A 20,128-nucleotide genomic window follows, 5' to 3' on the forward strand; every position below is an offset into this window, starting at 1 on the left:
CTCGTGAATTCAAAACATAGTCAGCAAAATGGCTTTTACATGAGAGAGATGCTCAGCACCAATGCAAAAACTTCTCCAACTGTGCAACGTCTCTGGGTGGACTGCAAAAGGGTGCGATGTCCCTGGGTGGACTCGAACCACCAACCTTTCGGTTAACAGCCGAACGCGCTAACCGATTGCGCCACAGAGACCCAATGGACCACAATTTTTGCCTGCACCTTAAGCAAGGTCAGACACCGTTTCTTCAAATGATTTTCAACAATATGACTAAAGGAAACAGAAAAAAACAAAGAAATAATTGCAAAACACCAAGAATAATCTAGTTGCCAACAGATAAGAAATGGCTGATAAATTACACGACACAGACCAGAAGGCAGACAGTAATTAGACTTCGACTCTAAGCATCCAACACTACGAGCAGAGTGGCGCAGCGGAAGCGTGCTGGGCCCATAACCCAGAGGTCGATGGATCGAAACCATCCTCTGCTAAAAGGTTGTGTTTTATACTTTTCATCATTACATTGCATCCAAATGCTTCTGTCAACAGAAAGTTTAGTGTTATTGCAGAAAATGTCAAAAAAACGTACACTTCCGAAAGCGTTGGTGGTATAGTGGTGAGCATAGCTGCCTTCCAAGCAGTTGACCCGGGTTCGATTCCCGGCCAACGCATGTCTTGCTTTTCACCATTGGTGTTGCATTTATTCTCTTTTAATGTTTTGTGTTAAGGCTCATGCTCTACTCTCTTCTTACAGTTTAGCAACCACAGAAAGGAGGAAAAAAAAAGACCAGGAGGCCTTCACGACCTCTCAGCATTTTCGATAAACAAACCAACCCATAAAAGTTCAACGGTTCTCCTTGGGATTGTGCTACATCACAACTTTTTTCTACAAACTATGCAAGTTTTTTCACTGTCCCCGGTTTGATTCTCCATGTGCATAGAAAGGGTTTGCTAGAAAGTTGCTCGACTGTATTTGTAGGTCACCAATCACGTTGTGGACTCCTTAAATGTTCTTCAAGTATGGGAAAACGGAGTCCACACTTAAAAAAAAAAAAAAAAAAAAAAAGCAATGTCATCTGTGACTGTATATGAAAATTGTGACCTGGTGTGACGTGAAACTGACGTCAAGTTTCACAGGTTTGGGGGATTAGCTCAAGTGGTAGAGCGCTCGCTTAGCATGCGAGAGGTAGCGGGATCGATGCCCGCATTCTCCAATGCTACCATTGGATTCCTTTTTCGCAGAGTTGAATGAATCATTTTTACCATCTGCCCGTGGCACCCACGGCCAAACCTAGGAGGCTTTCGACAGTGGCCAAAACAATCCTTCGATAGCTCAGCTGGTAGAGCGGAGGACTGTAGCTCTAAATTAGCAATCCTTAGGTCGCTGGTTCAATTCCGGCTCGAAGGAAGTTTTGTTTATCTTATCTCATACAGAAAGTTTTTCTCCAGTTTGCCTCGTGAATTCAAAACATAGTCAGCAAAATGGCTTTTACATGAGAGAGATGCTCAGCACCAATGCAAAAACTTCTCCAACTGTGCAACGTCTCTGGGTGGACTGCAAAAGGGTGCGACGTCCCTGGGTGGACTCGAACCACCAACCTTTCGGTTAACAGCCGAACGCGCTAACCGATTGCGCCACAGAGACCCAATGGACCACAATTTTTGCCTGCACCTTAAGCAAGGTCAGACACCGTTTCTTCAAATGATTTTCAACAATATGACTAAAGGAAACAGAAAAAAACAAAGAAATAATTGCAAAACACCAAGAATAATCTAGTTGCCAACAGATAAGAAATGGCTGATAAATTACACGACACAGACCAGAAGGCAGACAGTAATTAGACTTCGACTCTAAGCATCCAACACTACGAGCAGAGTGGCGCAGCGGAAGCGTGCTGGGCCCATAACCCAGAGGTCGATGGATCGAAACCATCGGGTGGACTGCAAAAGGGTGCGACGTCCCTGGGTGGACTCGAACCACCAACCTTTCGGTTAACAGCCGAACGCGCTAACCGATTGCGCCACAGAGACCCAATGGACCACAATTTTTGCCTGCACCTTAAGCAAGGTCAGACACCGTTTCTTCAAATGATTTTCAACAATATGACTAAAGGAAACAGAAAAAAACAAAGAAATAATTGCAAAACACCAAGAATAATCTAGTTGCCAACAGATAAGAAATGGCTGATAAATTACACGACACAGACCAGAAGGCAGACAGTAATTAGACTTCGACTCTAAGCATCCAACACTACGAGCAGAGTGGCGCAGCGGAAGCGTGCTGGGCCCATAACCCAGAGGTCGATGGATCGAAACCATCCTCTGCTAAAAGGTTGTGTTTTATACTTTTCATCATTACATTGCATCCAAATGCTTCTGTCAACAGAAAGTTTAGTGTTATTGCAGAAAATGTCAAAAAAACGTACACTTCCGAAAGCGTTGGTGGTATAGTGGTGAGCATAGCTGCCTTCCAAGCAGTTGACCCGGGTTCGATTCCCGGCCAACGCATGTCTTGCTTTTCACCATTGGTGTTGCATTTATTCTCTTTTAATGTTTTGTGTTAAGGCTCATGCTCTACTCTCTTCTTACAGTTTAGCAACCACAGAAAGGAGGAAAAAAAAAGACCAGGAGGCCTTCACGACCTCTCAGCATTTTCGATAAACAAACCAACCCATAAAAGTTCAACGGTTCTCCTTGGGATTGTGCTACATCACAACTTTTTTCTACAAACTATGCAAGTTTTTTCACTGTCCCCGGTTTGATTCTCCATGTGCATAGAAAGGGTTTGCTAGAAAGTTGCTCGACTGTATTTGTAGGTCACCAATCACGTTGTGGACTCCTTAAATGTTCTTCAAGTATGGGAAAACGGAGTCCACACTTAAAAAAAAAAAAAAAAAAAAAAAAAAGCAATGTCATCTGTGACTGTATATGAAAATTGTGACCTGGTGTGACGTGAAACTGACGTCAAGTTTCACAGGTTTGGGGGATTAGCTCAAGTGGTAGAGCGCTCGCTTAGCATGCGAGAGGTAGCGGGATCGATGCCCGCATTCTCCAATGCTACCATTGGATTCCTTTTTCGCAGAGTTGAATGAATCATTTTTACCATCTGCCCGTGGCACCCACGGCCAAACCTAGGAGGCTTTCGACAGTGGCCAAAACAATCCTTCGATAGCTCAGCTGGTAGAGCGGAGGACTGTAGCTCTAAATTAGCAATCCTTAGGTCGCTGGTTCAATTCCGGCTCGAAGGAAGTTTTGTTTATCTTATCTCATACAGAAAGTTTTTCTCCAGTTTGCCTCGTGAATTCAAAACATAGTCAGCAAAATGGCTTTTACATGAGAGAGATGCTCAGCACCAATGCAAAAACTTCTCCAACTGTGCAACGTCTCTGGGTGGACTGCAAAAGGGTGCGACGTCCCTGGGTGGACTCGAACCACCAACCTTTCGGTTAACAGCCGAACGCGCTAACCGATTGCGCCACAGAGACCCAATGGACCACAATTTTTGCCTGCACCTTAAGCAAGGTCAGACACCGTTTCTTCAAATGATTTTCAACAATATGACTAAAGGAAACAGAAAAAAACAAAGAAATAATTGCAAAACACCAAGAATAATCTAGTTGCCAACAGATAAGAAATGGCTGATAAATTACACGACACAGACCAGAAGGCAGACAGTAATTAGACTTCGACTCTAAGCATCCAACACTACGAGCAGAGTGGCGCAGCGGAAGCGTGCTGGGCCCATAACCCAGAGGTCGATGGATCGAAACCATCCTCTGCTAAAAGGTTGTGTTTTATACTTTTCATCATTACATTGCATCCAAATGCTTCTGTCAACAGAAAGTTTAGTGTTATTGCAGAAAATGTCAAAAAAACGTACACTTCCGAAAGCGTTGGTGGTATAGTGGTGAGCATAGCTGCCTTCCAAGCAGTTGACCCGGGTTCGATTCCCGGCCAACGCATGTCTTGCTTTTCACCATTGGTGTTGCATTTATTCTCTTTTAATGTTTTGTGTTAAGGCTCATGCTCTACTCTCTTCTTACAGTTTAGCAACCACAGAAAGGAGGAAAAAAAAAGACCAGGAGGCCTTCACGACCTCTCAGCATTTTCGGTAAACAAACCAACCCATAAAAGTTCAACGGTTCTCCTTGGGATTGTGCTACATCACAACTTTTTTCTACAAACTATGCAAGTTTTTTCACTGTCCCCGGTTTGATTCTCCATGTGCATAGAAAGGGTTTGCTAGAAAGTTGCTCGACTGTATTTGTAGGTCACCAATCACGTTGTGGACTCCTTAAATGTTCTTCAAGTATGGGAAAACGGAGTCCACACTTAAAAAAAAAAAAAAAAAAAAAAAAAAGCAATGTCATCTGTGACTGTATATGAAAATTGTGACCTGGTGTGACGTGAAACTGACGTCAAGTTTCACAGGTTTGGGGGATTAGCTCAAGTGGTAGAGCGCTCGCTTAGCATGCGAGAGGTAGCGGGATCGATGCCCGCATTCTCCAATGCTACCATTGGATTCCTTTTTCGCAGAGTTGAATGAATCATTTTTACCATCTGCCCGTGGCACCCACGGCCAAACCTAGGAGGCTTTCGACAGTGGCCAAAACAATCCTTCGATAGCTCAGCTGGTAGAGCGGAGGACTGTAGCTCTAAATTAGCAATCCTTAGGTCGCTGGTTCAATTCCGGCTCGAAGGAAGTTTTGTTTATCTTATCTCATACAGAAAGTTTTTCTCCAGTTTGCCTCGTGAATTCAAAACATAGTCAGCAAAATGGCTTTTACATGAGAGAGATGCTCAGCACCAATGCAAAAACTTCTCCAACTGTGCAACGTCTCTGGGTGGACTGCAAAAGGGTGCGACGTCCCTGGGTGGACTCGAACCACCAACCTTTCGGTTAACAGCCAAACGCGCTAACCGATTGCGCCACAGAGACCCAATGGACCACAATTTTTGCCTGCACCTTAAGCAAGGTCAGACACCGTTTCTTCAAATGATTTTCAACAATATGACTAAAGGAAACAGAAAAAAACAAAGAAATAATTGCAAAACACCAAGAATAATCTAGTTGCCAACAGATAAGAAATGGCTGATAAATTACACGACACAGACCAGAAGGCAGACAGTAATTAGACTTCGACTCTAAGCATCCAACACTACGAGCAGAGTGGCGCAGCGGAAGCGTGCTGGGCCCATAACCCAGAGGTCGATGGATCGAAACCATCCTCTGCTAAAAGGTTGTGTTTTATACTTTTCATCATTACATTGCATCCAAATGCTTCTGTCAACAGAAAGTTTAGTGTTATTGCAGAAAATGTCAAAAAAACGTACACTTCCGAAAGCGTTGGTGGTATAGTGGTGAGCATAGCTGCCTTCCAAGCAGTTGACCCGGGTTCGATTCCCGGCCAACGCATGTCTTGCTTTTCACCATTGGTGTTGCATTTATTCTCTTTTAATGTTTTGTGTTAAGGCTCATGCTCTACTCTCTTCTTACAGTTTAGCAACCACAGAAAGGAGGAAAAAAAAAGACCAGGAGGCCTTCACGACCTCTCAGCATTTTCGATAAACAAACCAACCCATAAAAGTTCAACGGTTCTCCTTGGGATTGTGCTACATCACAACTTTTTTCTACAAACTATGCAAGTTTTTTCACTGTCCCCGGTTTGATTCTCCATGTGCATAGAAAGGGTTTGCTAGAAAGTTGCTCGACTGTATTTGTAGGTCACCAATCACGTTGTGGACTCCTTAAATGTTCTTCAAGTATGGGAAAACGGAGTCCACACTTAAAAAAAAAAAAAAAAAAAAAAAGCAATGTCATCTGTGACTGTATATGAAAATTGTGACCTGGTGTGACGTGAAACTGACGTCAAGTTTCACAGGTTTGGGGGATTAGCTCAAGTGGTAGAGCGCTCGCTTAGCATGCGAGAGGTAGCGGGATCGATGCCCGCATTCTCCAATGCTACCATTGGATTCCTTTTTCGCAGAGTTGAATGAATCATTTTTACCATCTGCCCGTGGCACCCACGGCCAAACCTAGGAGGCTTTCGACAGTGGCCAAAACAATCCTTCGATAGCTCAGCTGGTAGAGCGGAGGACTGTAGCTCTAAATTAGCAATCCTTAGGTCGCTGGTTCAATTCCGGCTCGAAGGAAGTTTTGTTTATCTTATCTCATACAGAAAGTTTTTCTCCAGTTTGCCTCGTGAATTCAAAACATAGTCAGCAAAATGGCTTTTACATGAGAGAGATGCTCAGCACCAATGCAAAAACTTCTCCAACTGTGCAACGTCTCTGGGTGGACTGCAAAAGGGTGCGACGTCCCTGGGTGGACTCGAACCACCAACCTTTCGGTTAACAGCCGAACGCGCTAACCGATTGCGCCACAGAGACCCAATGGACCACAATTTTTGCCTGCACCTTAAGCAAGGTCAGACACCGTTTCTTCAAATGATTTTCAACAATATGACTAAAGGAAACAGAAAAAAACAAAGAAATAATTGCAAAACACCAAGAATAATCTAGTTGCCAACAGATAAGAAATGGCTGATAAATTACACGACACAGACCAGAAGGCAGACAGTAATTAGACTTCGACTCTAAGCATCCAACACTACGAGCAGAGTGGCGCAGCGGAAGCGTGCTGGGCCCATAACCCAGAGGTCGATGGATCGAAACCATCGGGTGGACTGCAAAAGGGTGCGACGTCCCTGGGTGGACTCGAACCACCAACCTTTCGGTTAACAGCCGAACGCGCTAACCGATTGCGCCACAGAGACCCAATGGACCACAATTTTTGCCTGCACCTTAAGCAAGGTCAGACACCGTTTCTTCAAATGATTTTCAACAATATGACTAAAGGAAACAGAAAAAAACAAAGAAATAATTGCAAAACACCAAGAATAATCTAGTTGCCAACAGATAAGAAATGGCTGATAAATTACACGACACAGACCAGAAGGCAGACAGTAATTAGACTTCGACTCTAAGCATCCAACACTACGAGCAGAGTGGCGCAGCGGAAGCGTGCTGGGCCCATAACCCAGAGGTCGATGGATCGAAACCATCCTCTGCTAAAAGGTTGTGTTTTATACTTTTCATCATTACATTGCATCCAAATGCTTCTGTCAACAGAAAGTTTAGTGTTATTGCAGAAAATGTCAAAAAAACGTACACTTCCGAAAGCGTTGGTGGTATAGTGGTGAGCATAGCTGCCTTCCAAGCAGTTGACCCGGGTTCGATTCCCGGCCAACGCATGTCTTGCTTTTCACCATTGGTGTTGCATTTATTCTCTTTTAATGTTTTGTGTTAAGGCTCATGCTCTACTCTCTTCTTACAGTTTAGCAACCACAGAAAGGAGGAAAAAAAAAGACCAGGAGGCCTTCACGACCTCTCAGCATTTTCGATAAACAAACCAACCCATAAAAGTTCAACGGTTCTCCTTGGGATTGTGCTACATCACAACTTTTTTCTACAAACTATGCAAGTTTTTTCACTGTCCCCGGTTTGATTCTCCATGTGCATAGAAAGGGTTTGCTAGAAAGTTGCTCGACTGTATTTGTAGGTCACCAATCACGTTGTGGACTCCTTAAATGTTCTTCAAGTATGGGAAAACGGAGTCCACACTTAAAAAAAAAAAAAAAAAAAAAAAAAAGCAATGTCATCTGTGACTGTATATGAAAATTGTGACCTGGTGTGACGTGAAACTGACGTCAAGTTTCACAGGTTTGGGGGATTAGCTCAAGTGGTAGAGCGCTCGCTTAGCATGCGAGAGGTAGCGGGATCGATGCCCGCATTCTCCAATGCTACCATTGGATTCCTTTTTCGCAGAGTTGAATGAATCATTTTTACCATCTGCCCGTGGCACCCACGGCCAAACCTAGGAGGCTTTCGACAGTGGCCAAAACAATCCTTCGATAGCTCAGCTGGTAGAGCGGAGGACTGTAGCTCTAAATTAGCAATCCTTAGGTCGCTGGTTCAATTCCGGCTCGAAGGAAGTTTTGTTTATCTTATCTCATACAGAAAGTTTTTCTCCAGTTTGCCTCGTGAATTCAAAACATAGTCAGCAAAATGGCTTTTACATGAGAGAGATGCTCAGCACCAATGCAAAAACTTCTCCAACTGTGCAACGTCTCTGGGTGGACTGCAAAAGGGTGCGACGTCCCTGGGTGGACTCGAACCACCAACCTTTCGGTTAACAGCCAAACGCGCTAACCGATTGCGCCACAGAGACCCAATGGACCACAATTTTTGCCTGCACCTTAAGCAAGGTCAGACACCGTTTCTTCAAATGATTTTCAACAATATGACTAAAGGAAACAGAAAAAAACAAAGAAATAATTGCAAAACACCAAGAATAATCTAGTTGCCAACAGATAAGAAATGGCTGATAAATTACACGACACAGACCAGAAGGCAGACAGTAATTAGACTTCGACTCTAAGCATCCAACACTACGAGCAGAGTGGCGCAGCGGAAGCGTGCTGGGCCCATAACCCAGAGGTCGATGGATCGAAACCATCCTCTGCTAAAAGGTTGTGTTTTATACTTTTCATCATTACATTGCATCCAAATGCTTCTGTCAACAGAAAGTTTAGTGTTATTGCAGAAAATGTCAAAAAAACGTACACTTCCGAAAGCGTTGGTGGTATAGTGGTGAGCATAGCTGCCTTCCAAGCAGTTGACCCGGGTTCGATTCCCGGCCAACGCATGTCTTGCTTTTCACCATTGGTGTTGCATTTATTCTCTTTTAATGTTTTGTGTTAAGGCTCATGCTCTACTCTCTTCTTACAGTTTAGCAACCACAGAAAGGAGGAAAAAAAAAGACCAGGAGGCCTTCACGACCTCTCAGCATTTTCGATAAACAAACCAACCCATAAAAGTTCAACGGTTCTCCTTGGGATTGTGCTACATCACAACTTTTTTCTACAAACTATGCAAGTTTTTTCACTGTCCCCGGTTTGATTCTCCATGTGCATAGAAAGGGTTTGCTAGAAAGTTGCTCGACTGTATTTGTAGGTCACCAATCACGTTGTGGACTCCTTAAATGTTCTTCAAGTATGGGAAAACGGAGTCCACACTTAAAAAAAAAAAAAAAAAAAAAAAGCAATGTCATCTGTGACTGTATATGAAAATTGTGACCTGGTGTGACGTGAAACTGACGTCAAGTTTCACAGGTTTGGGGGATTAGCTCAAGTGGTAGAGCGCTCGCTTAGCATGCGAGAGGTAGCGGGATCGATGCCCGCATTCTCCAATGCTACCATTGGATTCCTTTTTCGCAGAGTTGAATGAATCATTTTTACCATCTGCCCGTGGCACCCACGGCCAAACCTAGGAGGCTTTCGACAGTGGCCAAAACAATCCTTCGATAGCTCAGCTGGTAGAGCGGAGGACTGTAGCTCTAAATTAGCAATCCTTAGGTCGCTGGTTCAATTCCGGCTCGAAGGAAGTTTTGTTTATCTTATCTCATACAGAAAGTTTTTCTCCAGTTTGCCTCGTGAATTCAAAACATAGTCAGCAAAATGGCTTTTACATGAGAGAGATGCTCAGCACCAATGCAAAAACTTCTCCAACTGTGCAACGTCTCTGGGTGGACTGCAAAAGGGTGCGACGTCCCTGGGTGGACTCGAACCACCAACCTTTCGGTTAACAGCCGAACGCGCTAACCGATTGCGCCACAGAGACCCAATGGACCACAATTTTTGCCTGCACCTTAAGCAAGGTCAGACACCGTTTCTTCAAATGATTTTCAACAATATGACTAAAGGAAACAGAAAAAAACAAAGAAATAATTGCAAAACACCAAGAATAATCTAGTTGCCAACAGATAAGAAATGGCTGATAAATTACACGACACAGACCAGAAGGCAGACAGTAATTAGACTTCGACTCTAAGCATCCAACACTACGAGCAGAGTGGCGCAGCGGAAGCGTGCTGGGCCCATAACCCAGAGGTCGATGGATCGAAACCATCGGGTGGACTGCAAAAGGGTGCGACGTCCCTGGGTGGACTCGAACCACCAACCTTTCGGTTAACAGCCGAACGCGCTAACCGATTGCGCCACAGAGACCCAATGGACCACAATTTTTGCCTGCACCTTAAGCAAGGTCAGACACCGTTTCTTCAAATGATTTTCAACAATATGACTAAAGGAAACAGAAAAAAACAAAGAAATAATTGCAAAACACCAAGAATAATCTAGTTGCCAACAGATAAGAAATGGCTGATAAATTACACGACACAGACCAGAAGGCAGACAGTAATTAGACTTCGACTCTAAGCATCCAACACTACGAGCAGAGTGGCGCAGCGGAAGCGTGCTGGGCCCATAACCCAGAGGTCGATGGATCGAAACCATCCTCTGCTAAAAGGTTGTGTTTTATACTTTTCATCATTACATTGCATCCAAATGCTTCTGTCAACAGAAAGTTTAGTGTTATTGCAGAAAATGTCAAAAAAACGTACACTTCCGAAAGCGTTGGTGGTATAGTGGTGAGCATAGCTGCCTTCCAAGCAGTTGACCCGGGTTCGATTCCCGGCCAACGCATGTCTTGCTTTTCACCATTGGTGTTGCATTTATTCTCTTTTAATGTTTTGTGTTAAGGCTCATGCTCTACTCTCTTCTTACAGTTTAGCAACCACAGAAAGGAGGAAAAAAAAAGACCAGGAGGCCTTCACGACCTCTCAGCATTTTCGATAAACAAACCAACCCATAAAAGTTCAACGGTTCTCCTTGGGATTGTGCTACATCACAACTTTTTTCTACAAACTATGCAAGTTTTTTCACTGTCCCCGGTTTGATTCTCCATGTGCATAGAAAGGGTTTGCTAGAAAGTTGCTCGACTGTATTTGTAGGTCACCAATCACGTTGTGGACTCCTTAAATGTTCTTCAAGTATGGGAAAACGGAGTCCACACTTAAAAAAAAAAAAAAAAAAAAAAAAAAGCAATGTCATCTGTGACTGTATATGAAAATTGTGACCTGGTGTGACGTGAAACTGACGTCAAGTTTCACAGGTTTGGGGGATTAGCTCAAGTGGTAGAGCGCTCGCTTAGCATGCGAGAGGTAGCGGGATCGATGCCCGCATTCTCCAATGCTACCATTGGATTCCTTTTTCGCAGAGTTGAATGAATCATTTTTACCATCTGCCCGTGGCACCCACGGCCAAACCTAGGAGGCTTTCGACAGTGGCCAAAACAATCCTTCGATAGCTCAGCTGGTAGAGCGGAGGACTGTAGCTCTAAATTAGCAATCCTTAGGTCGCTGGTTCAATTCCGGCTCGAAGGAAGTTTTGTTTATCTTATCTCATACAGAAAGTTTTTCTCCAGTTTGCCTCGTGAATTCAAAACATAGTCAGCAAAATGGCTTTTACATGAGAGAGATGCTCAGCACCAATGCAAAAACTTCTCCAACTGTGCAACGTCTCTGGGTGGACTGCAAAAGGGTGCGACGTCCCTGGGTGGACTCGAACCACCAACCTTTCGGTTAACAGCCGAACGCGCTAACCGATTGCGCCACAGAGACCCAATGGACCACAATTTTTGCCTGCACCTTAAGCAAGGTCAGACACCGTTTCTTCAAATGATTTTCAACAATATGACTAAAGGAAACAGAAAAAAACAAAGAAATAATTGCAAAACACCAAGAATAATCTAGTTGCCAACAGATAAGAAATGGCTGATAAATTACACGACACAGACCAGAAGGCAGACAGTAATTAGACTTCGACTCTAAGCATCCAACACTACGAGCAGAGTGGCGCAGCGGAAGCGTGCTGGGCCCATAACCCAGAGGTCGATGGATCGAAACCATCCTCTGCTAAAAGGTTGTGTTTTATACTTTTCATCATTACATTGCATCCAAATGCTTCTGTCAACAGAAAGTTTAGTGTTATTGCAGAAAATGTCAAAAAAACGTACACTTCCGAAAGCGTTGGTGGTATAGTGGTGAGCATAGCTGCCTTCCAAGCAGTTGACCCGGGTTCGATTCCCGGCCAACGCATGTCTTGCTTTTCACCATTGGTGTTGCATTTATTCTCTTTTAATGTTTTGTGTTAAGGCTCATGCTCTACTCTCTTCTTACAGTTTAGCAACCACAGAAAGGAGGAAAAAAAAAGACCAGGAGGCCTTCACGACCTCTCAGCATTTTCGATAAACAAACCAACCCATAAAAGTTCAACGGTTCTCCTTGGGATTGTGCTACATCACAACTTTTTTCTACAAACTATGCAAGTTTTTTCACTGTCCCCGGTTTGATTCTCCATGTGCATAGAAAGGGTTTGCTAGAAAGTTGCTCGACTGTATTTGTAGGTCACCAATCACGTTGTGGACTCCTTAAATGTTCTTCAAGTATGGGAAAACGGAGTCCACACTTAAAAAAAAAAAAAAAAAAAAAAAAAAGCAATGTCATCTGTGACTGTATATGAAAATTGTGACCTGGTGTGACGTGAAACTGACGTCAAGTTTCACAGGTTTGGGGGATTAGCTCAAGTGGTAGAGCGCTCGATTAGCATGCGAGAGGTAGCGGGATCGATGCCCGCATTCTCCAATGCTACCATTGGATTCCTTTTTCGCAGAGTTGAATGAATCATTTTTACCATCTGCCCGTGGCACCCACGGCCAAACCTAGGAGGCTTTCGACAGTGGCCAAAACAATCCTTCGATAGCTCAGCTGGTAGAGCGGAGGACTGTAGCTCTAAATTAGCAATCCTTAGGTCGCTGGTTCAATTCCGGCTCGAAGGAAGTTTTGTTTATCTTATCTCATACAGAAAGTTTTTCTCCAGTTTGCCTCGTGAATTCAAAACATAGTCAGCAAAATGGCTTTTACATGAGAGAGATGCTCAGCACCAATGCAAAAACTTCTCCAACTGTGCAACGTCTCTGGGTGGACTGCAAAAGGGTGCGATGTCCCTGGGTGGACTCGAACCACCAACCTTTCGGTTAACAGCCGAACGCGCTAACCGATTGCGCCACAGAGACCCAATGGACCACAATTTTTGCCTGCACCTTAAGCAAGGTCAGACACCGTTTCTTCAAATGATTTTCAACAATATGACTAAAGGAAACAGAAAAAAACAAAGAAATAATTGCAAAACACCAAGAATAATCTAGTTGCCAACAGATAAGAAATGGCTGATAAATTACACGACACAGACCAGAAGGCAGACAGTAATTAGACTTCGACTCTAAGCATCCAACACTACGAGCAGAGTGGCGCAGCGGAAGCGTGCTGGGCCCATAACCCAGAGGTCGATGGATCGAAACCATCCTCTGCTAAAAGGTTGTGTTTTATACTTTTCATCATTACATTGCATCCAAATGCTTCTGTCAACAGAAAGTTTAGTGTTATTGCAGAAAATGTCAAAAAAACGTACACTTCCGAAAGCGTTGGTGGTATAGTGGTGAGCATAGCTGCCTTCCAAGCAGTTGACCCGGGTTCGATTCCCGGCCAACGCATGTCTTGCTTTTCACCATTGGTGTTGCATTTATTCTCTTTTAATGTTTTGTGTTAAGGCTCATGCTCTACTCTCTTCTTACAGTTTAGCAACCACAGAAAGGAGGAAAAAAAAAGACCAGGAGGCCTTCACGACCTCTCAGCATTTTCGATAAACAAACCAACCCATAAAAGTTCAACGGTTCTCCTTGGGATTGTGCTACATCACAACTTTTTTCTACAAACTATGCAAGTTTTTTCACTGTCCCCGGTTTGATTCTCCATGTGCATAGAAAGGGTTTGCTAGAAAGTTGCTCGACTGTATTTGTAGGTCACCAATCACGTTGTGGACTCCTTAAATGTTCTTCAAGTATGGGAAAACGGAGTCCACACTTAAAAAAAAAAAAAAAAAAAAAAAGCAATGTCATCTGTGACTGTATATGAAAATTGTGACCTGGTGTGACGTGAAACTGACGTCAAGTTTCACAGGTTTGGGGGATTAGCTCAAGTGGTAGAGCGCTCGCTTAGCATGCGAGAGGTAGCGGGATCGATGCCCGCATTCTCCAATGCTACCATTGGATTCCTTTTTCGCAGAGTTGAATGAATCATTTTTACCATCTGCCCGTGGCACCCACGGCCAAACCTAGGAGGCTTTCGACAGTGGCCAAAACAATCCTTCGATAGCTCAGCTGGTAGAGCGGAGGACTGTAGCTCTAAATTAGCAATCCTTAGGTCGCTGGTTCAATTCCGGCTCGAAGGAAGTTTTGTTTATCTTATCTCATACAGAAAGTTTTTCTCCAGTTTGCCTCGTGAATTCAAAACATAGTCAGCAAAATGGCTTTTACATGAGAGAGATGCTCAGCACCAATGCAAAAACTTCTCCAACTGTGCAACGTCTCTGGGTGGACTGCAAAAGGGTGCGACGTCCCTGGGTGGACTCGAACCACCAACCTTTCGGTTAACAGCCGAACGCGCTAACCGATTGCGCCACAGAGACCCAATGGACCACAATTTTTGCCTGCACCTTAAGCAAGGTCAGACACCGTTTCTTCAAATGATTTTCAACAATATGACTAAAGGAAACAGAAAAAAACAAAGAAATAATTGCAAAACACCAAGAATAATCTAGTTGCCAACAGATAAGAAATGGCTGATAAATTACACGACACAGACCAGAAGGCAGACAGTAATTAGACTTCGACTCTAAGCATCCAACACTACGAGCAGAGTGGCGCAGCGGAAGCGTGCTGGGCCCATAACCCAGAGGTCGATGGATCGAAACCATCCTCTGCTAAAAGGTTGTGTTTTATACTTTTCATCATTACATTGCATCCAAATGCTTCTGTCAACAGAAAGTTTAGTGTTATTGCAGAAAATGTCAAAAAAACGTACACTTCCGAAAGCGTTGGTGGTATAGTGGTGAGCATAGCTGCCTTCCAAGCAGTTGACCCGGGTTCGATTCCCGGCCAACGCATGTCTTGCTTTTCACCATTGGTGTTGCATTTATTCTCTTTTAATGTTTTGTGTTAAGGCTCATGCTCTACTCTCTTCTTACAGTTTAGCAACCACAGAAAGGAGGAAAAAAAAAGACCAGGAGGCCTTCACGACCTCTCAGCATTTTCGATAAACAAACCAACCCATAAAAGTTCAACGGTTCTCCTTGGGATTGTGCTACATCACAACTTTTTTCTACAAACTATGCAAGTTTTTTCACTGTCCCCGGTTTGATTCTCCATGTGCATAGAAAGGGTTTGCTAGAAAGTTGCTCGACTGTATTTGTAGGTCACCAATCACGTTGTGGACTCCTTAAATGTTCTTCAAGTATGGGAAAACGGAGTCCACACTTAAAAAAAAAAAAAAAAAAAAAAAGCAATGTCATCTGTGACTGTATATGAAAATTGTGACCTGGTGTGACGTGAAACTGACGTCAAGTTTCACAGGTTTGGGGGATTAGCTCAAGTGGTAGAGCGCTCGCTTAGCATGCGAGAGGTAGCGGGATCGATGCCCGCATTCTCCAATGCTACCATTGGATTCCTTTTTCGCAGAGTTGAATGAATCATTTTTACCATCTGCCCGTGGCACCCACGGCCAAACCTAGGAGGCTTTCGACAGTGGCCAAAACAATCCTTCGATAGCTCAGCTGGTAGAGCGGAGGACTGTAGCTCTAAATTAGCAATCCTTAGGTCGCTGGTTCAATTCCGGCTCGAAGGAAGTTTTGTTTATCTTATCTCATACAGAAAGTTTTTCTCCAGTTTGCCTCGTGAATTCAAAACATAGTCAGCAAAATGGCTTTTACATGAGAGAGATGCTCAGCACCAATGCAAAAACTTCTCCAACTGTGCAACGTCTCTGGGTGGACTGCAAAAGGGTGCGACGTCCCTGGGTGGACTCGAACCACCAACCTTTCGGTTAACAGCCGAACGCGCTAACCGATTGCGCCACAGAGACCCAATGGACCACAATTTTTGCCTGCACCTTAAGCAAGGTCAGACACCGTTTCTTCAAATGATTTTCAACAATATGACTAAAGGAAACAGAAAAAAACAAAGAAATAATTGCAAAACACCAAGAATAATCTAGTTGCCAACAGATAAGAAATGGCTGATAAATTACACGACACAGACCAGAAGGCAGACAGTAATTAGACTTCGACTCTAAGCATCCAACACTACGAGCAGAGTGGCGCAGCGGAAGCGTGCTGGGCCCATAACCCAGAGGTCGATGGATCGAAACCATCCTCTGCTAAAAGGTTGTGTTTTATACTTTTCATCATTACATTGCATCCAAATGCTTCTGTCAACAGAAAGTTTAGTGTTATTGCAGAAAATGTCAAAAAAACGTACACTTCCGAAAGCGTTGGTGGTATAGTGGTGAGCATAGCTGCCTTCCAAGCAGTTGACCCGGGTTCGATTCCCGGCCAACGCATGTCTTGCTTTTCACCATTGGTGTTGCATTTATTCTCTTTTAATGTTTTGTGTTAAGGCTCATGCTCTACTCTCTTCTTACAGTTTAGCAACCACAGAAAGGAGGAAAAAAAAAGACCAGGAGGCCTTCACGACCTCTCAGCATTTTCGATAAACAAACCAACCCATAAAAGTTCAACGGTTCTCCTTGGGATTGTGCTACATCACAACTTTTTTCTACAAACTATGCAAGTTTTTTCACTGTCCCCGGTTTGATTCTCCATGTGCATAGAAAGGGTTTGCTAGAAAGTTGCTCGACTGTATTTGTAGGTCACCAATCACGTTGTGGACTCCTTAAATGTTCTTCAAGTATGGGAAAACGGAGTCCACACTTAAAAAAAAAAAAAAAAAAAAAAAAAAAGCAATGTCATCTGTGACTGTATATGAAAATTGTGACCTGGTGTGACGTGAAACTGACGTCAAGTTTCACAGGTTTGGGGGATTAGCTCAAGTGGTAGAGCGCTCGATTAGCATGCGAGAGGTAGCGGGATCGATGCCCGCATTCTCCAATGCTACCATTGGATTCCTTTTTCGCAGAGTTGAATGAATCATTTTTACCATCTGCCCGTGGCACCCACGGCCAAACCTAGGAGGCTTTCGACAGTGGCCAAAACAATCCTTCGATAGCTCAGCTGGTAGAGCGGAGGACTGTAGCTCTAAATTAGCAATCCTTAGGTCGCTGGTTCAATTCCGGCTCGAAGGAAGTTTTGTTTATCTTATCTCATACAGAAAGTTTTTCTCCAGTTTGCCTCGTGAATTCAAAACATAGTCAGCAAAATGGCTTTTACATGAGAGAGATGCTCAGCACCAATGCAAAAACTTCTCCAACTGTGCAACGTCTCTGGGTGGACTGCAAAAGGGTGCGACGTCCCTGGGTGGACTCGAACCACCAACCTTTCGGTTAACAGCCGAACGCGCTAACCGATTGCGCCACAGAGACCCAATGGACCACAATTTTTGCCTGCACCTTAAGCAAGGTCAGACACCGTTTCTTCAAATGATTTTCAACAATATGACTAAAGGAAACAGAAAAAAACAAAGAAATAATTGCAAAACACCAAGAATAATCTAGTTGCCAACAGATAAGAAATGGCTGATAAATTACACGACACAGACCAGAAGGCAGACAGTAATTAGACTTCGACTCTAAGCATCCAACACTACGAGCAGAGTGGCGCAGCGGAAGCGTGCTGGGCCCATAACCCAGAGGTCGATGGATCGAAACCATCCTCTGCTAAAAGGTTGTGTTTTATACTTTTCATCATTACATTGCATCCAAATGCTTCTGTCAACAGAAAGTTTAGTGTTATTGCAGAAAATGTCAAAAAAACGTACACTTCCGAAAGCGTTGGTGGTATAGTGGTGAGCATAGCTGCCTTCCAAGCAGTTGACCCGGGTTCGATTCCCGGCCAACGCATGTCTTGCTTTTCACCATTGGTGTTGCATTTATTCTCTTTTAATGTTTTGTGTTAAGGCTCATGCTCTACTCTCTTCTTACAGTTTAGCAACCACAGAAAGGAGGAAAAAAAAAGACCAGGAGGCCTTCACGACCTCTCAGCATTTTCGATAAACAAACCAACCCATAAAAGTTCAACGGTTCTCCTTGGGATTGTGCTACATCACAACTTTTTTCTACAAACTATGCAAGTTTTTTCACTGTCCCCGGTTTGATTCTCCATGTGCATAGAAAGGGTTTGCTAGAAAGTTGCTCGACTGTATTTGTAGGTCACCAATCACGTTGTGGACTCCTTAAATGTTCTTCAAGTATGGGAAAACGGAGTCCACACTTAAAAAAAAAAAAAAAAAAAAAAAGCAATGTCATCTGTGACTGTATATGAAAATTGTGACCTGGTGTGACGTGAAACTGACGTCAAGTTTCACAGGTTTGGGGGATTAGCTCAAGTGGTAGAGCGCTCGCTTAGCATGCGAGAGGTAGCGGGATCGATGCCCGCATTCTCCAATGCTACCATTGGATTCCTTTTTCGCAGAGTTGAATGAATCATTTTTACCATCTGCCCGTGGCACCCACGGCCAAACCTAGGAGGCTTTCGACAGTGGCCAAAACAATCCTTCGATAGCTCAGCTGGTAGAGCGGAGGACTGTAGCTCTAAATTAGCAATCCTTAGGTCGCTGGTTCAATTCCGACTCGAAGGAAGTTTTGTTTATCTTATCTCATACAGAAAGTTTTTCTCCAGTTTGCCTCGTGAATTCAAAACATAGTCAGCAAAATGGCTTTTACATGAGAGAGATGCTCAGCACCAATGCAAAAACTTCTCCAACTGTGCAACGTCTCTGGGTGGACTGCAAAAGGGTGCGACGTCCCTGGGTGGACTCGAACCACCAACCTTTCGGTTAACAGCCGAACGCGCTAACCGATTGCGCCACAGAGACCCAATGGACCACAATTTTTGCCTGCACCTTAAGCAAGGTCAGACACCGTTTCTTCAAATGATTTTCAACAATATGACTAAAGGAAACAGAAAAAAACAAAGAAATAATTGCAAAACACCAAGAATAATCTAGTTGCCAACAGATAAGAAATGGCTGATAAATTACACGACACAGACCAGAAGGCAGACAGTAATTAGACTTCGACTCTAAGCATCCAACACTACGAGCAGAGTGGCGCAGCGGAAGCGTGCTGGGCCCATAACCCAGAGGTCGATGGATCGAAACCATCCTCTGCTAAAAGGTTGTGTTTTATACTTTTCATCATTACATTGCATCCAAATGCTTCTGTCAACAGAAAGTTTAGTGTTATTGCAGAAAATGTCAAAAAAACGTACACTTCCGAAAGCGTTGGTGGTATAGTGGTGAGCATAGCTGCCTTCCAAGCAGTTGACCCGGGTTCGATTCCCGGCCAACGCATGTCTTGCTTTTCACCATTGGTGTTGCATTTATTCTCTTTTAATGTTTTGTGTTAAGGCTCATGCTCTACTCTCTTCTTACAGTTTAGCAACCACAGAAAGGAGGAAAAAAAAAGACCAGGAGGCCTTCACGACCTCTCAGCATTTTCGATAAACAAACCAACCCATAAAAGTTCAACGGTTCTCCTTGGGATTGTGCTACATCACAACTTTTTTCTACAAACTATGCAAGTTTTTTCACTGTCCCCGGTTTGATTCTCCATGTGCATAGAAAGGGTTTGCTAGAAAGTTGCTCGACTGTATTTGTAGGTCACCAATCACGTTGTGGACTCCTTAAATGTTCTTCAAGTATGGGAAAACAGAGTCCACACTTAAAAAAAAAAAAAAAAAAAAAAAGCAATGTCATCTGTGACTGTATATGAAAATTGTGACCTGGTGTGACGTGAAACTGACGTCAAGTTTCACAGGTTTGGGGGATTAGCTCAAGTGGTAGAGCGCTCGCTTAGCATGCGAGACGTAGCGGGATCGATGCCCGCATTCTCCAATGCTACCATTGGATTCCTTTTTCGCAGAGTTGAATGAATCATTTTTACCATCTGCCCGTGGCACCCACGGCCAAACCTAGGAGGCTTTCGACAGTGGCCAAAACAATCCTTCGATAGCTCAGCTGGTAGAGCGGAGGACTGTAGCTCTAAATTAGCAATCCTTAGGTCGCTGGTTCAATTCCGGCTCGAAGGAAGTTTTGTTTATCTTATCTCATACAGAAAGTTTTTCTCCAGTTTGCCTCGTGAATTCAAAACATAGTCAGCAAAATGGCTTTTACATGAGAGAGATGCTCAGCACCAATGCAAAAACTTCTCCAACTGTGCAAC

General features: G+C 43.7%; 49 non-coding genes across 49 annotated transcripts; 35 read left to right on the forward strand and 14 right to left on the reverse strand.

The window, feature by feature from the left end:
- Positions 1-117: 117 nt before the first annotated feature.
- Positions 118-191, reverse strand: TRNAN-GUU (transfer RNA asparagine (anticodon GUU)). The gene has a single exon. It is a non-coding gene; the product is annotated as a tRNA-Asn (tRNA).
- Positions 192-596: 405 nt separating this feature from the next.
- Positions 597-668, forward strand: TRNAG-UCC (transfer RNA glycine (anticodon UCC)). Its single transcript has one exon. It is a non-coding gene; the product is annotated as a tRNA-Gly (tRNA).
- Positions 669-1,138: 470 nt separating this feature from the next.
- Positions 1,139-1,211, forward strand: TRNAA-AGC (transfer RNA alanine (anticodon AGC)). Its single transcript has one exon. It is a non-coding gene; the product is annotated as a tRNA-Ala (tRNA).
- A 108-nt stretch (positions 1,212-1,319) lies between these two features.
- Positions 1,320-1,405, forward strand: TRNAY-GUA (transfer RNA tyrosine (anticodon GUA)). Its single transcript is given in 2 exon segments — positions 1,320-1,356; positions 1,370-1,405. It is a non-coding gene; the product is annotated as a tRNA-Tyr (tRNA).
- Positions 1,406-1,568: 163 nt separating this feature from the next.
- Positions 1,569-1,642, reverse strand: TRNAN-GUU (transfer RNA asparagine (anticodon GUU)). Its single transcript has one exon. It is a non-coding gene; the product is annotated as a tRNA-Asn (tRNA).
- A 312-nt stretch (positions 1,643-1,954) lies between these two features.
- On the reverse strand, positions 1,955-2,028 carry TRNAN-GUU (transfer RNA asparagine (anticodon GUU)). Its single transcript has one exon. It is a non-coding gene; the product is annotated as a tRNA-Asn (tRNA).
- A 405-nt stretch (positions 2,029-2,433) lies between these two features.
- On the forward strand, positions 2,434-2,505 carry TRNAG-UCC (transfer RNA glycine (anticodon UCC)). Its single transcript has one exon. It is a non-coding gene; the product is annotated as a tRNA-Gly (tRNA).
- A 473-nt stretch (positions 2,506-2,978) lies between these two features.
- On the forward strand, positions 2,979-3,051 carry TRNAA-AGC (transfer RNA alanine (anticodon AGC)). Its single transcript has one exon. It is a non-coding gene; the product is annotated as a tRNA-Ala (tRNA).
- A 108-nt stretch (positions 3,052-3,159) lies between these two features.
- Positions 3,160-3,245, forward strand: TRNAY-GUA (transfer RNA tyrosine (anticodon GUA)). The gene is given in 2 exon segments: positions 3,160-3,196; positions 3,210-3,245. It is a non-coding gene; the product is annotated as a tRNA-Tyr (tRNA).
- A 163-nt stretch (positions 3,246-3,408) lies between these two features.
- Positions 3,409-3,482, reverse strand: TRNAN-GUU (transfer RNA asparagine (anticodon GUU)). The gene has a single exon. It is a non-coding gene; the product is annotated as a tRNA-Asn (tRNA).
- Positions 3,483-3,887: 405 nt separating this feature from the next.
- Positions 3,888-3,959, forward strand: TRNAG-UCC (transfer RNA glycine (anticodon UCC)). The gene has a single exon. It is a non-coding gene; the product is annotated as a tRNA-Gly (tRNA).
- Positions 3,960-4,432: 473 nt separating this feature from the next.
- Positions 4,433-4,505, forward strand: TRNAA-AGC (transfer RNA alanine (anticodon AGC)). Its single transcript has one exon. It is a non-coding gene; the product is annotated as a tRNA-Ala (tRNA).
- Positions 4,506-4,613: 108 nt separating this feature from the next.
- On the forward strand, positions 4,614-4,699 carry TRNAY-GUA (transfer RNA tyrosine (anticodon GUA)). Its single transcript is given in 2 exon segments — positions 4,614-4,650; positions 4,664-4,699. It is a non-coding gene; the product is annotated as a tRNA-Tyr (tRNA).
- A 642-nt stretch (positions 4,700-5,341) lies between these two features.
- TRNAG-UCC (transfer RNA glycine (anticodon UCC)) lies at positions 5,342-5,413 on the forward strand. Its single transcript has one exon. It is a non-coding gene; the product is annotated as a tRNA-Gly (tRNA).
- Positions 5,414-5,883: 470 nt separating this feature from the next.
- On the forward strand, positions 5,884-5,956 carry TRNAA-AGC (transfer RNA alanine (anticodon AGC)). Its single transcript has one exon. It is a non-coding gene; the product is annotated as a tRNA-Ala (tRNA).
- Positions 5,957-6,064: 108 nt separating this feature from the next.
- TRNAY-GUA (transfer RNA tyrosine (anticodon GUA)) lies at positions 6,065-6,150 on the forward strand. The gene is given in 2 exon segments: positions 6,065-6,101; positions 6,115-6,150. It is a non-coding gene; the product is annotated as a tRNA-Tyr (tRNA).
- Positions 6,151-6,313: 163 nt separating this feature from the next.
- On the reverse strand, positions 6,314-6,387 carry TRNAN-GUU (transfer RNA asparagine (anticodon GUU)). Its single transcript has one exon. It is a non-coding gene; the product is annotated as a tRNA-Asn (tRNA).
- A 312-nt stretch (positions 6,388-6,699) lies between these two features.
- TRNAN-GUU (transfer RNA asparagine (anticodon GUU)) lies at positions 6,700-6,773 on the reverse strand. The gene has a single exon. It is a non-coding gene; the product is annotated as a tRNA-Asn (tRNA).
- Positions 6,774-7,178: 405 nt separating this feature from the next.
- On the forward strand, positions 7,179-7,250 carry TRNAG-UCC (transfer RNA glycine (anticodon UCC)). The gene has a single exon. It is a non-coding gene; the product is annotated as a tRNA-Gly (tRNA).
- A 473-nt stretch (positions 7,251-7,723) lies between these two features.
- On the forward strand, positions 7,724-7,796 carry TRNAA-AGC (transfer RNA alanine (anticodon AGC)). Its single transcript has one exon. It is a non-coding gene; the product is annotated as a tRNA-Ala (tRNA).
- A 108-nt stretch (positions 7,797-7,904) lies between these two features.
- TRNAY-GUA (transfer RNA tyrosine (anticodon GUA)) lies at positions 7,905-7,990 on the forward strand. The gene is given in 2 exon segments: positions 7,905-7,941; positions 7,955-7,990. It is a non-coding gene; the product is annotated as a tRNA-Tyr (tRNA).
- A 642-nt stretch (positions 7,991-8,632) lies between these two features.
- On the forward strand, positions 8,633-8,704 carry TRNAG-UCC (transfer RNA glycine (anticodon UCC)). Its single transcript has one exon. It is a non-coding gene; the product is annotated as a tRNA-Gly (tRNA).
- A 470-nt stretch (positions 8,705-9,174) lies between these two features.
- On the forward strand, positions 9,175-9,247 carry TRNAA-AGC (transfer RNA alanine (anticodon AGC)). The gene has a single exon. It is a non-coding gene; the product is annotated as a tRNA-Ala (tRNA).
- A 108-nt stretch (positions 9,248-9,355) lies between these two features.
- Positions 9,356-9,441, forward strand: TRNAY-GUA (transfer RNA tyrosine (anticodon GUA)). Its single transcript is given in 2 exon segments — positions 9,356-9,392; positions 9,406-9,441. It is a non-coding gene; the product is annotated as a tRNA-Tyr (tRNA).
- A 163-nt stretch (positions 9,442-9,604) lies between these two features.
- TRNAN-GUU (transfer RNA asparagine (anticodon GUU)) lies at positions 9,605-9,678 on the reverse strand. Its single transcript has one exon. It is a non-coding gene; the product is annotated as a tRNA-Asn (tRNA).
- Positions 9,679-9,990: 312 nt separating this feature from the next.
- TRNAN-GUU (transfer RNA asparagine (anticodon GUU)) lies at positions 9,991-10,064 on the reverse strand. Its single transcript has one exon. It is a non-coding gene; the product is annotated as a tRNA-Asn (tRNA).
- Positions 10,065-10,469: 405 nt separating this feature from the next.
- Positions 10,470-10,541, forward strand: TRNAG-UCC (transfer RNA glycine (anticodon UCC)). Its single transcript has one exon. It is a non-coding gene; the product is annotated as a tRNA-Gly (tRNA).
- Positions 10,542-11,014: 473 nt separating this feature from the next.
- Positions 11,015-11,087, forward strand: TRNAA-AGC (transfer RNA alanine (anticodon AGC)). Its single transcript has one exon. It is a non-coding gene; the product is annotated as a tRNA-Ala (tRNA).
- A 108-nt stretch (positions 11,088-11,195) lies between these two features.
- TRNAY-GUA (transfer RNA tyrosine (anticodon GUA)) lies at positions 11,196-11,281 on the forward strand. The gene is given in 2 exon segments: positions 11,196-11,232; positions 11,246-11,281. It is a non-coding gene; the product is annotated as a tRNA-Tyr (tRNA).
- A 163-nt stretch (positions 11,282-11,444) lies between these two features.
- TRNAN-GUU (transfer RNA asparagine (anticodon GUU)) lies at positions 11,445-11,518 on the reverse strand. Its single transcript has one exon. It is a non-coding gene; the product is annotated as a tRNA-Asn (tRNA).
- A 405-nt stretch (positions 11,519-11,923) lies between these two features.
- TRNAG-UCC (transfer RNA glycine (anticodon UCC)) lies at positions 11,924-11,995 on the forward strand. Its single transcript has one exon. It is a non-coding gene; the product is annotated as a tRNA-Gly (tRNA).
- Positions 11,996-12,649: 654 nt separating this feature from the next.
- Positions 12,650-12,735, forward strand: TRNAY-GUA (transfer RNA tyrosine (anticodon GUA)). Its single transcript is given in 2 exon segments — positions 12,650-12,686; positions 12,700-12,735. It is a non-coding gene; the product is annotated as a tRNA-Tyr (tRNA).
- Positions 12,736-12,898: 163 nt separating this feature from the next.
- TRNAN-GUU (transfer RNA asparagine (anticodon GUU)) lies at positions 12,899-12,972 on the reverse strand. Its single transcript has one exon. It is a non-coding gene; the product is annotated as a tRNA-Asn (tRNA).
- Positions 12,973-13,377: 405 nt separating this feature from the next.
- On the forward strand, positions 13,378-13,449 carry TRNAG-UCC (transfer RNA glycine (anticodon UCC)). Its single transcript has one exon. It is a non-coding gene; the product is annotated as a tRNA-Gly (tRNA).
- Positions 13,450-13,919: 470 nt separating this feature from the next.
- TRNAA-AGC (transfer RNA alanine (anticodon AGC)) lies at positions 13,920-13,992 on the forward strand. Its single transcript has one exon. It is a non-coding gene; the product is annotated as a tRNA-Ala (tRNA).
- Positions 13,993-14,100: 108 nt separating this feature from the next.
- Positions 14,101-14,186, forward strand: TRNAY-GUA (transfer RNA tyrosine (anticodon GUA)). The gene is given in 2 exon segments: positions 14,101-14,137; positions 14,151-14,186. It is a non-coding gene; the product is annotated as a tRNA-Tyr (tRNA).
- Positions 14,187-14,349: 163 nt separating this feature from the next.
- On the reverse strand, positions 14,350-14,423 carry TRNAN-GUU (transfer RNA asparagine (anticodon GUU)). The gene has a single exon. It is a non-coding gene; the product is annotated as a tRNA-Asn (tRNA).
- Positions 14,424-14,828: 405 nt separating this feature from the next.
- On the forward strand, positions 14,829-14,900 carry TRNAG-UCC (transfer RNA glycine (anticodon UCC)). The gene has a single exon. It is a non-coding gene; the product is annotated as a tRNA-Gly (tRNA).
- A 470-nt stretch (positions 14,901-15,370) lies between these two features.
- TRNAA-AGC (transfer RNA alanine (anticodon AGC)) lies at positions 15,371-15,443 on the forward strand. The gene has a single exon. It is a non-coding gene; the product is annotated as a tRNA-Ala (tRNA).
- A 108-nt stretch (positions 15,444-15,551) lies between these two features.
- Positions 15,552-15,637, forward strand: TRNAY-GUA (transfer RNA tyrosine (anticodon GUA)). The gene is given in 2 exon segments: positions 15,552-15,588; positions 15,602-15,637. It is a non-coding gene; the product is annotated as a tRNA-Tyr (tRNA).
- Positions 15,638-15,800: 163 nt separating this feature from the next.
- Positions 15,801-15,874, reverse strand: TRNAN-GUU (transfer RNA asparagine (anticodon GUU)). The gene has a single exon. It is a non-coding gene; the product is annotated as a tRNA-Asn (tRNA).
- Positions 15,875-16,279: 405 nt separating this feature from the next.
- Positions 16,280-16,351, forward strand: TRNAG-UCC (transfer RNA glycine (anticodon UCC)). The gene has a single exon. It is a non-coding gene; the product is annotated as a tRNA-Gly (tRNA).
- Positions 16,352-17,006: 655 nt separating this feature from the next.
- On the forward strand, positions 17,007-17,092 carry TRNAY-GUA (transfer RNA tyrosine (anticodon GUA)). Its single transcript is given in 2 exon segments — positions 17,007-17,043; positions 17,057-17,092. It is a non-coding gene; the product is annotated as a tRNA-Tyr (tRNA).
- Positions 17,093-17,255: 163 nt separating this feature from the next.
- Positions 17,256-17,329, reverse strand: TRNAN-GUU (transfer RNA asparagine (anticodon GUU)). Its single transcript has one exon. It is a non-coding gene; the product is annotated as a tRNA-Asn (tRNA).
- Positions 17,330-17,734: 405 nt separating this feature from the next.
- On the forward strand, positions 17,735-17,806 carry TRNAG-UCC (transfer RNA glycine (anticodon UCC)). The gene has a single exon. It is a non-coding gene; the product is annotated as a tRNA-Gly (tRNA).
- A 470-nt stretch (positions 17,807-18,276) lies between these two features.
- Positions 18,277-18,349, forward strand: TRNAA-AGC (transfer RNA alanine (anticodon AGC)). The gene has a single exon. It is a non-coding gene; the product is annotated as a tRNA-Ala (tRNA).
- Positions 18,350-18,706: 357 nt separating this feature from the next.
- Positions 18,707-18,780, reverse strand: TRNAN-GUU (transfer RNA asparagine (anticodon GUU)). Its single transcript has one exon. It is a non-coding gene; the product is annotated as a tRNA-Asn (tRNA).
- Positions 18,781-19,185: 405 nt separating this feature from the next.
- Positions 19,186-19,257, forward strand: TRNAG-UCC (transfer RNA glycine (anticodon UCC)). Its single transcript has one exon. It is a non-coding gene; the product is annotated as a tRNA-Gly (tRNA).
- A 651-nt stretch (positions 19,258-19,908) lies between these two features.
- On the forward strand, positions 19,909-19,994 carry TRNAY-GUA (transfer RNA tyrosine (anticodon GUA)). Its single transcript is given in 2 exon segments — positions 19,909-19,945; positions 19,959-19,994. It is a non-coding gene; the product is annotated as a tRNA-Tyr (tRNA).
- The last annotated feature ends 134 nt before the right edge of the window (positions 19,995-20,128 follow it).

The sequence above is a fragment of the Ranitomeya variabilis genome, chromosome 2 (assembly GCF_051348905.1).
Source record: "Ranitomeya variabilis isolate aRanVar5 chromosome 2, aRanVar5.hap1, whole genome shotgun sequence".
Lineage (NCBI taxonomy): Eukaryota > Metazoa > Chordata > Amphibia > Anura > Dendrobatidae > Ranitomeya > Ranitomeya variabilis.